The following is an 11102-nucleotide window of genomic DNA, read 5'->3' on the forward strand; positions in this document are numbered from 1 at the left end:
TGCATAGCAATCATATAAAAATAGATTTTTTGTGAATACTGGCTTGTTTTGGTCTAGATTACATTTACTCTCTTGGTAATCAAAAGTGATTAAGGACATGAAATGTGTTTAAAGGAGGAATGGAAGGGGAATGCAATGGCAACGTTAAGTCTAGGGGGAAATTAACACTCCTTAAATATCTTACATTCAGAGGCAACACAACATTTTCTACATACATAACCATCGTGACAAAAAGAAGAAAAAAAAGAATAAATAGAGTCCTTCATGTTGACGATGAGCCAAAATATTTGTATTCCTTTTGTCTGCAGTGTGAAGGGCACCTCGACAGGGCTTTTTGTCTGAAGTACAGCGAATATATAGAAGCATTGTGTTCTTTCCATTCCTGTGGAGACGTGCTGACAGTTTAAAGAATCCCTGTAGGACAACATCACCTCACAGCACAGCAGGATGTATGTGTGTTAACGCTGTCTGGCACACAGTAAGAAATGTATACCTAATTGACTGGAAAGCTTACATTCCTGTGGGTGACAATTGCACCGTCTCTCATAATAACTTAATCAGCATTGTGGACATGTTCCCAAGAAAAAAAAAACAGGAACAGTTATCTCAGAGAAAAATTAGCGTGCAGTTTTTAGTATCCTGCTGTTGTTCATTTATCTTGTTTTTACTGTCATACACGCTATTTTTTTTACCCTATTGCACAATACAGGACAATGTCAAGCATGAATTAGCTCACCCTGTGGCTAAATAATGAACTATAATATCAAGTTAATTTGCTCTATGTCTAAAATCATCACATTCAAACACTTGGAAAAAGCCACCGGACCTCTACTACGACTACTTAAATCTTCTTTTGACTGAAAGTCTACTCGTTCCTTTGACAGCAGTGCTAATGTAAATGCTAAATGTGGAGGAAGTCATAACCATTTCCATCTCACCAGACCTGCCCAAATTACTAAATCAAGAGTGCTGCCTCCATTTTTAATAGCTGGAAAAGTGGACTCTGTCAAAGCCTGTAAAATCATTTTTTTGCCCCCGTCATGCGGTCACTGTTTTCAGCTATGACCTCCTCAAAAACAATTTGACGCAGTACTTTCACTAAAATGCTTGCAATTGACAACAATATTACTTTGCGCTTCACTTCTTGTCAAAAGGTGGAATATTTCCAAATCATGACAGGATTCTGGCTAAATGACATAAATTACATGAGAGATCCACACACTGCAGCTGAAGAGGAAGTTAAACGCAAAAATAAGATCTCTCAGAGTAGTTCTATACCATAAACTGTATGTAAAGATGGACACTATGAGGGGTCTCTGAAGGTGAAGAAGCCAAAATATCTTGGAAAAGGGCGCTGGGATGTTGCATCGGGGGAGCGTTTTCAATCAGAGTCTCTCCAGGAGCAGGACACCAACACCACATCTCCACCAAACCATTGAGTTTTTGAAATAAACTCACAGGAGTGTCAAAGCAGTTCCTTAACTGTCCACTTGAGGCGAGCCAGTCCCGATAAAATGCTCAACTTTACAACATGTTAAGTGCCTGATACACAAAACAGTTTTGGTCTATAGCTAACTTGACGTTCATGAGAACTGTACGGGCTTTCATTTTTATACTATTCGTGCATTAACAGCGGATTAAGGCTGAAAGTTTTGCACAAGTAACAGCGTAACTGTGAAGAGTGACAGGAACAGTACTGAGATGTTTGCAAGCTCCACCTCTTTGCTCATTTTTTAATTAGCTGGAAGTCATGAGGAGTCAAAAAAAAAAAAATAAAAATGCTGCGGCTTGTTTTTATTTCTTTAAGCCAATCTCAGTTGTTGTGGGCGGAGCTAAGCAAAGGATGCCGCTTCGGTGCTTCCTCAACATAGTGATGGCTTTAATAGTTGTGCATGCAGGTAGGTGAGCACTGGCATAAAAATAGATAATTCACTGTTTAAAATAAATAAATAAATAAATAAATAAATAAATGAGCATGGCTACCTTACTGCACAATCCACAAACCAATACCAATCGTCAGTCACATTCTAATGCATAGCCCCAAGCAGAAAGTGGCCCTCACAAAAGAACAACACACTGACCTTCGGCGTGTCACCATTCACAGCAGGGGGTTATAGCCTGCCATCATGGCAGAAAAACCACCAGCAAAAAAACAGGAGGTTTTGTTCTGTACCAAGCAGAGGAAGACATATGTCCTGTGCAGCAAAGTGCATTAACCCCATATGTTACCTTTGGCGCAATGCACCACTTAGCAGCAGCCTACCTACAGTACAGTACAAAAGTAGTCATGTCAATGCCAAATAAACAAGCTGGGATCCATCTGGATTTCATTTTACATGGGATTGCATTCATTGTGGGGGTTTAAGGCTGAACCTTGGTATGTGTAAGTGCAGCTGTATGAGCCAGTTTGTGTGTTGCTTACAGTAGATGGCAACATGCCCCAGTTTGAAGAAACAGAGCGGAGAACCAGCACAGAAGCCAAACAATGAACTGCAAAGGACGAGATCAGCATTAAAGCCTATTTTAGTAAACTAAAAAAAGACCCACCTAAAAATACCAATATCCGCATAAGAATGTCCTATATTTAGATTTTTTTTTTTTGCTTGCCGTCACACATCCCTTTCAAACGAGGAACTAAATCCATTCAAATCGATCAACGCTCTCTTCAAAGCCAACAGATTCAGCTGACATTTAAAAACAAACCTGAATTTAAATCCGACAAAACATAGTTGCTGGTTTACCACCATCTCACTCAGCTAGTTTTTTTTGTGGTATTGTTCGTGTTCTGATCTGAACTAACATATTAAAATACACTGAGGATCAACTTTCATGCTCAGCAGGTCATAATGCTGTGATATAACAGCATCAACTCGGAAAGAGCTGTCTGACGGCGAAGATTAAAACATTCTTCATATACTGTGCACTTAAACTGATGCAGATTTCTTTTTTTTTGTCTTCTAGCTGGGCCTTTTCTTACGTGGCTGAAATATGTTTGACTGCTGACCCCGTCTACGGCAGTTCACTGCTTAGCTTTTATTCCGGTACTCCTGTCTGCTTCTCCAGACCGCTAAATACTGTAGATATTGCACAGACTGTGAATAAGTACTTCACACAACCCCACTTCAAAGGGACCGAATTATCTGTTAAAAGGATCATTTGACCCTGTGTTTCTCAGCAGTCTGTTTCCAGTTTTAATATCTGAGCGCTGACCTGAAAGTATATGACATCTTTTATAACGCCGATCTGAGTTCATCCCTGCATGAAGATAAAGAAAAGGAAAACTGCGGCATTCATTTGCTGAAGCCTGTTGATAGAAGTTGCTGAAGTACAGGAGCATTGTTCTTGAACTTTTCGCAGTAATGTGAGGGCTATGTTCACTTGATGTTTTAGCTCTTTAACCTGGACTGTCGTGTGAGGTTTGAGGAAAAAGAAGCCCTGAATATCAGGTCAAAGAACTTATTTAACTGCCTTCACATTTTTTATTTTCAGGTTTACAGGTACACGGAGAACTGTATCTGAACTATTCTTTAGTCTTTAACACTGATGCAACTACAACCCCGTGCATAAAGGCTCTTTTAACCTTGCAAAATCACTTCATTCAAATGTGTAATTTCATCAGCAAACCAATGCGTCTGTCATGTTTCTCATGCTAACTTTAAGAATAGTTCTACGGTTATTTTCCCTCAAGTGACTAATGAAATCTGTGCTTAATTGGGGAAAAAAAAGGCTGCTTTGATTTAGCACTGATTTCAGTTGCAGTTGTAGACTTTAACCATGTCGCGTTCACATTAGCGTTACATGGAACACACTAGCGGTTCAGAACAGACTTTTCCAAAAACCAGAGCAACGTTCTTCTCAGCAGAATGAACCCTGATGACGGAACCACTGTATATGCAGATGATGAAGGAGTCATCATCACTAGAGACGGCAACATTGCCACGCTTAGCGAGGAAGGGAGATGGACTGAATGCTAAAGTGACACTACTTATTGCTATATTTTATGTTACTACACACAGTAAGACTATGTATAAAATCCGATCTATGTCTAAAATCATGACGTTGGCTGACTTACGAGCTCTAACATCACTACAGCGCATTTACTGTTAATTCATGAGGCGTCTGAAGCCTTTCAAACACTGCAAACCTCGACTTACATTTATTTGTGTCTGTTACATTTTAACATTAAACCATCCCATAAGCCAAAAAAGTATCCTACAATGACATTAGATCTTTATTTGTTAAAATAGTTGTTGATCTGTAAATATGTCGGGCTTCCCAATTAGCAACCCGTAACGAAAAGAAAAAAGAAATCAGGCGCCGGTGTTCCTTCTGGGGACTTATCTCCTGACAACCTCGCACCCACAGACGAGGTGGTGTTGAGCTACAACCATGGGCTTCCACTGATGAAGGGAATAGAGGTGGGGGACCTCATCACACCTCATTCCCCGAGGTGGTCAGGAGCAATAAGTACAAGATATTGTCTATTATTTTCCCTCAACAGGTCTCTGATGAAAACAGTCTAAAACAGGAGGCCGATGTCTTTCAGTGAGTGGAGACACTTTATGTCTACATTCTCCAACTCAAAGCTAGCCAGACCTGCACGTCTAAAGCCCTCGATGAGCAAAACTACTTCTGCAGGCACAGAGACGCCAGAGGTAAGACCGAATGTGAAACACTTTAACTGTATTCTTCACATTATGTAAAACCATACATCTTGCTGCAGGACATGACCGGAAGCAACTGTTCACATTGCTCTCACTGTCTACATAATCAACTAACTTTTGACACGTTTTTCTTTCTTTTACAGGATATCCATTTGGCATTATTTGCTTATTGGCACCAAAATTTAAAACTTGGCATCAAGTACCAAAGGTTAAAAATTAGACAGCAGGAGTTGGAGAAAGAAATTGGAAAAGGATGCAAGTGGAAATTTTTAACACAGCAGATGGCCATAGTTTGGCGGGCTTTTAAAAAAGTATATTAAAGGATGAGCTTTATTAATCTGAGCATCCACAATGTGCTCAGATTATCTTGTCTGTACACATTCCAGAGGGTTAAATAAAGAACGGACGTGCCATAGTTGGTGTAACTACGACACGTTTTTAGAGATCCACTGTGAAAGTTAAACAGGTGAAATCATGTTCGCTCGCATCATGAGTAAAACGTTTGTGTCCAAATACAGACGTGACATAAAGTATGCGAGTGTGAAAAGACACCTGACAAAACTGTCCTTTGAGATTCTGTTTCCATCTGTTAGAAATTCTGTGAAACACGACTACATTTAACTCGACAGTTAAAGACGGATGCAGCACTGGTTAGACTGGACTCCTCCAGGTGTCTTGTGGTGTCAGGCATCAAGACGGGATCCTTTCACTCTTGGATCAGTCCCGTGGATTGGATTGAGATCTGGGGAATTTGAAGGCCAAGTCAACACATTTAGCTCTGTTTAGGAAGTCAAAGTCAGGATGCAAAGTATGAAGGCTTGGCTCTTCTTAAGAAGACATGAGCTCCCCTGAATACCGGACTTATTGAACTTTGTGAGAGTCTGTCTACACTTTGACAATTTTTATTTTCCCCATCATGGGTCATATTATTGGCATGTGATTAGTGCATGAGGGTGATTCATCCCCATTTTTCTAACAGCATGCATGCTGTCCATGCCATCAACATCGATGCATGGTGGGACAGTATCATAAACATCTCTCACTTTGATTCAATTGATCAGCAAACTTTCTCGATGCCACTCGCTGTTAAACAAAATGGAAGTATGAACCTGACTCCTCGGTGCTGAAAGCAGGAGCCCTTCCTCTGTTTTCTGATTCCTAGCAATGATGTCAACTAAAAACTAAACCCAGTCATGTAGCTATCACAAGTTAGCCTCCGTCAAAGTCACTCAGATCGTCATGCTTGCACATTTTTCTTGCACCACACACGTTAACTTCAAGAACTGACTGTTCATTTGCCGCCTAAAATGTCGTGCCCGTTGACAGGTGCCATTGTAACAAGATATATTTTATATGTCAAAGTGACATCTCCATTCACTTCACCAGTCAGCGGGTTTAATGTTGTGGCTGATTGGTGTACAGTACAGTGGTGGCAGCTGTTGCCGCTTTGAGGTTGTTTTACTATTTAGAGATTTAGAAGAAAAAAAAGTTGGATTCTAACAAGTGAAGGTGGAATGTAATCATGATTTGTGAAGGATGAATAGAGAAATCTGCAAAAGTTAAAGATGTACAACTCGGTCCGCTTTGGCAGCAAGTTAAAGATGATGTTTTAAAGGAGTATTATTTCCGTTAAGATCATTCTCAGGTAATAGAGCGACCGTCAGACACCCCCGTACAGTGATGTGATCTCAATGGCGAGAAAGAAAATGGCCATGAATGATCTTCTCCTTGAGCATGACAGATAATTGGGCAGCGGTTGGAACAGTGGACCTGACAGCACCAACATGGCGCTCAAGGTGTTTGAAGAAGGCTCGTCACAAAACCGTGCATCACGTCACATTCGGCCAAGTTGAGACAAGGTGACTTCAGGTTTGGCAGCTCAACCCCTTTTGGGAAATGACTCTTGTATGAGAGTGTGTAGGATGTGAGCCTGGCAGGGGTACAACACTCCTATTCATTTCCTCGACTTTTTTTTTCTTCATGAACAGATGTATGGTCGTTTGTCTTTGCCAACCTTGGCTGCATGAGTCAGTTTCTTTAATTTTCCCTGTAATTGATGGTAGATGTCCATGTGCCATGTAGTCTCCAGAGAGACAGGTTAGAGGTTACCCAACACTGAGAGGATAAATCGGTTTTGTGAGACGTATTTATTAATTTTGGTGGCTCCAAAGTTGAGCCTGTCATAAAAAAAAATAATAATAAAAAAGCTCACATCACATAATAACTTTCTCAACATTTGCATTGGAGTTAAAGAAATAAAAAATAACAAAAGTTAAAAGTAAAAGTTGTCAAGCTGAACTTTTCCTCACTGTTCAGGAAAGGAAACACTGCACCGCATTTCCAAATATCATCTTAATAGAAAACAGTTTTCTGGGATACATTTTTTGGAAACAATGTCATGTCTACGCATAGGCATTTCCTTCGGTGGCGTTCGAAACGAGTGTTGCCTCGAGTTGTGGTGACAGCAAAAGACCAAACTGTCAAAACAAGCACCAGCGGGTCGTCCTGTAAGCGTATCGCCCCGTACACGCAACTCCCTGGTTTGAATCACAATTAGTATCTAATGAAGGAACATAGGGCGAGCTCAAGTCACAGATGGTACAGCGCAACAGATTTCAACCCATAGCTGGTTAACAGCCTGTTAGTGTAGTGGAACTGAAGTAATACAACCAGCTATTTTTAGTCAGTCAGTCAAAACAGCCCCTGAAGAAAACTGATGTATAAAGTGCTACCGCAGTGCAAAAACAATGCATTTTTCTTAAATTAGAAATATAAAATTAAAAGAAATGGCAGTTGTTAGGGTTGATTTTCACTTAAATTACCATCTACATAACATAATGAGTGACAATGAAGGCATAATGACCTCTAATGGGTGCCTTTAATTCAGCGGCTGTATTTAACAGATTGTAATTCCACATCCGTATTGTCAGCTTCTGTTCACTGATCATTTTCCGTGTCAGTTTTTTGACATTGTTGCCTCACACTGACACAAAATCTGTTATCTTACCCATAGAGTTGTGTGTTTTTTTTTTGTTTTTTTTTTAATGAAACAGAGCAGGAAGAGAAATAATAAATGTGCTGCTTGATGTACAGTAAGTTTATATGTGTGTGTGTGTAAGACAAAGAGAGACATGCTAAGTCATGGAGGATGTATTCTCCTCCAGCAAGCCCAGTTAACACTATTAATGGCTTCCCAGCATGTCCAAAAGCCGTCTTGCTCCCTCATTAGGAGAAAGTATCACTGCCTGGACCATTGCTAAAAGGGACCCCGGCTGTGAACTGAAACACAGAGCAGACCACTATCTCCTACTGGGGCTGCCTTTGCGCATTTTCTTTCTTTCTGGACTCTCTGGCTCTCTTTCTTTGTCTCTGAACCCATCCATCATTGCTTTTCCTGTTTTATCCAGGACCCGAGGAGGACTTCTTAATTAGCGCGGTCATTAAAAGTAAAAAAAAAAAAAAATCTCACAAAGACGCAGTGGAGGCGCTCACTAATTCCACATTCAGACGCCATCATCCGTCTGTCCAAAGGATAGATTGGATGGTCTGAATATGCCACTTTATAATGAAGAGCTAAAAATAACTATCCACACGTTTTTATTACAGTGATTTATCCTTTTGAAAAACCATCAGGACTTCCTTAATTCTCGTCGATGCACTTGTACAGTATCCGTCTGTGTAATGTGAGGTCTGAAGACATGTGGTGGATTGGCGTCACTGTGACGGGTGTAATAAAAAATAAATAAAAAAATACTTGCACATGCACTGCCTCCAGCTTTTAAAGACAGAAAACATAAAAAATGCTACCAAAGGAGCATTTCAGTCACGAGTTTAATAATACCAATGATTCTATATTAGCGGATGGCTTCTTTACATAAATGGAGCATTTATTCAATGTAAGGCGGCACATAAATTCAACATGCATACAGCATAATGGATCCGTGTGCATAAATTGCTGTAATTGCCTGCAATGAGTAAAATGAGCAATGGTTTTAATTTTTTTTTTCTTTTAATACTTCAGGGAAATATATACTACGTGTGGGAAGATTGCTAATGCTGTCATGTCAGTGCTGGAGACTGGTACACTTAGCATTAGCTTAAAGCGTAGCACAAAGACTGGATGCATGGGTAAAGAGATGCTTTGTTTACTTCAATGCAAAGCAGACGTGTTGTCATGACTTGTACGAACTCAATAACTTAACCTTGTGTGTAAATAATGATGCGACTTAATACTTATATTTAACGAGGCATCCATCTCCTGTTTTTAGATCGTCAACTTGTGCTTAAATTTCATGTGCTGAACCATTATAATGACAATGTACCAACAACGTAGTGTTTGAAAGTGCATAATTTAATTTCTTTTAACATAATGAAACTAGAAAATGAGTTAAATGTTCCAACACATGCAAAGTTTGACTGAAATAGTAGGTACGTTGATTGAAAAGTACCACTATCCTCCACACACTGCTCCCAGTGCTCCTGCCACATCGGTAACGCTCTCCAGATGCACCGGTACAATCACACGCACCACAGTTCAGGTCACTTGTGCATTTTCCCTGGAATGCTTGAATGTTACGATACACCTTTGACAGTCTCGTGTGAATTTAGAGCATGCACCGGGTGTTGCTGCTGACCTGACACACTGTCTTTGTTCTTGGAGACTGCAGGTTCAGTCACTGAAGGTTTGGGTTGTCGCCTTAGACCCAAGTCTTCTCAACAGTAACAGTTTTTCGACAGATGGTTGCAAATGTGTGGTCCGAACAGGACGCACTAGCAGCAATGTATCACTAAACTAAAAGACTACATGGAAGGAGATGGCAGATACCTATGAACTAATCTGAACTATTCCTGAATTTGTCTGGCTAAAGACTAAATGAAATCTTCATCTCACTAGGGATATTCACTGTGATGTGTCATTGATCATTTAAAATGTTTTTTCCACATTGTTCTGCTATTTGCAGACGAACTTAGTGACAATCTGAAGCGTTGAGGTTTAGTTTGTGAAGTCTAAACTATTTATTTTGCTTCTGTTTGTTTCTATCTACAGGACTATTCGTGTTGGTATTCCACGGGGGGTTTCTCAGGCTTTATTTGAGTCTGTTAGCCTCTCCCTTGATGATCACTGACCTGTTTAATCAGAGCAACTGTACTATCTCATTCATTGAGTTGCACTGAGGGAAGACAGTGTCAGCTCCAACCAACCGGCACTGAAACATACTCCTGGATGCAGCGAACCAATAAAACCTACCCAGGCAGCAGGGCCCCTGCCTGCACTCAGCTGAACTTAAACTTCAGGCACGGTCACCGGAAGAGCAGTCAATACGAAGCATCCAAACCTTTTCACTTGATGGATAAATTGCAAATGATAATAGTGCAATGATTAATAGTAAAAGTGTCCATAAAACTAAACATCTTCTGGTTTTTATTACTTAAACATTGCAGTGTCTTGAATTTAAATATCTATACAATGTGGTCAAATGATATTTTCTGACTTTGTAGGATGATAAATGTGCCCTTTCTAAATTATAGGACGCTGAGGACTGAGAAGGACACACCACATTGTGCAGAGTAAGCATTTCTGCATTTCTTGGGTACCTTTGGTGGAACCTTTGAAATGGGACACTGGAACCACGATGATATATACGGCCTACAAATTGGGACTTAGGAGGATCTGGGCTGTGAATTGGGACATGGCCTGCACATATTGAAGGCGGAGAAACTCCTGACGCTGCATTTTTTACAGAAACCTGCTGGTTCTTACATGATTTAGTGTAGCATCCACATAACCGTGACGGCTGTGACCATTAGTCCACTTCAGCAAATTTATGTGACACTGACAGTCGGTGAGAGATTTAAGGACAAAACGAGCTCTCAGTTCTTACGTTGTACCTGTACGTCATCTGTAATGTGCATACAGCATAAACTGTCTACGCAGTGGCAAACAGAATTACACATGACCCATATAACCTTTGGTGCCAACATTTCTTTAAGAGTTCTAAAAATAGCCGCGAACATTAAATGAAATATGCTTGAATGTAAATAATGCAATGAGTGTTTAAAGACGTCGACATTCTGTACATTGACAGCTTTAGGGCAATTCTTTGTTTCCATTTGCTTCACTGATGTTGCTGTGAGTCTGGAAAACTGAACTCGAAAGCTCAAAGTGTGGCCGCTCTTTGATTACACAGTGAGAACTCTCCTTATTTGGGTTTGCTTTGGTTCGAATTTGTTTTGTTTCCAAGGCTGGGCTGCGGCTCAGGTGCTGGAGCGGGTTGTCCTCGCATCTCAGGGTTTCCAGTTCAGTCCTCAGCTCCTCCTGTCCACAAACCCCAAAGTGTCCTTGAGCAAGACATTGTACCTCAATGTGCAGCTCAGCTCTAGTGTTTGTACACGGGCGAATGAGAGGCAATTAACTGTAAAGCACTTTGCAAACTGTGA

Source organism: Stegastes partitus, unplaced genomic scaffold (assembly GCF_000690725.1).
Source record: "Stegastes partitus isolate 25-593 unplaced genomic scaffold, Stegastes_partitus-1.0.2 Scaffold256, whole genome shotgun sequence".
Lineage (NCBI taxonomy): Eukaryota > Metazoa > Chordata > Actinopteri > Pomacentridae > Stegastes > Stegastes partitus.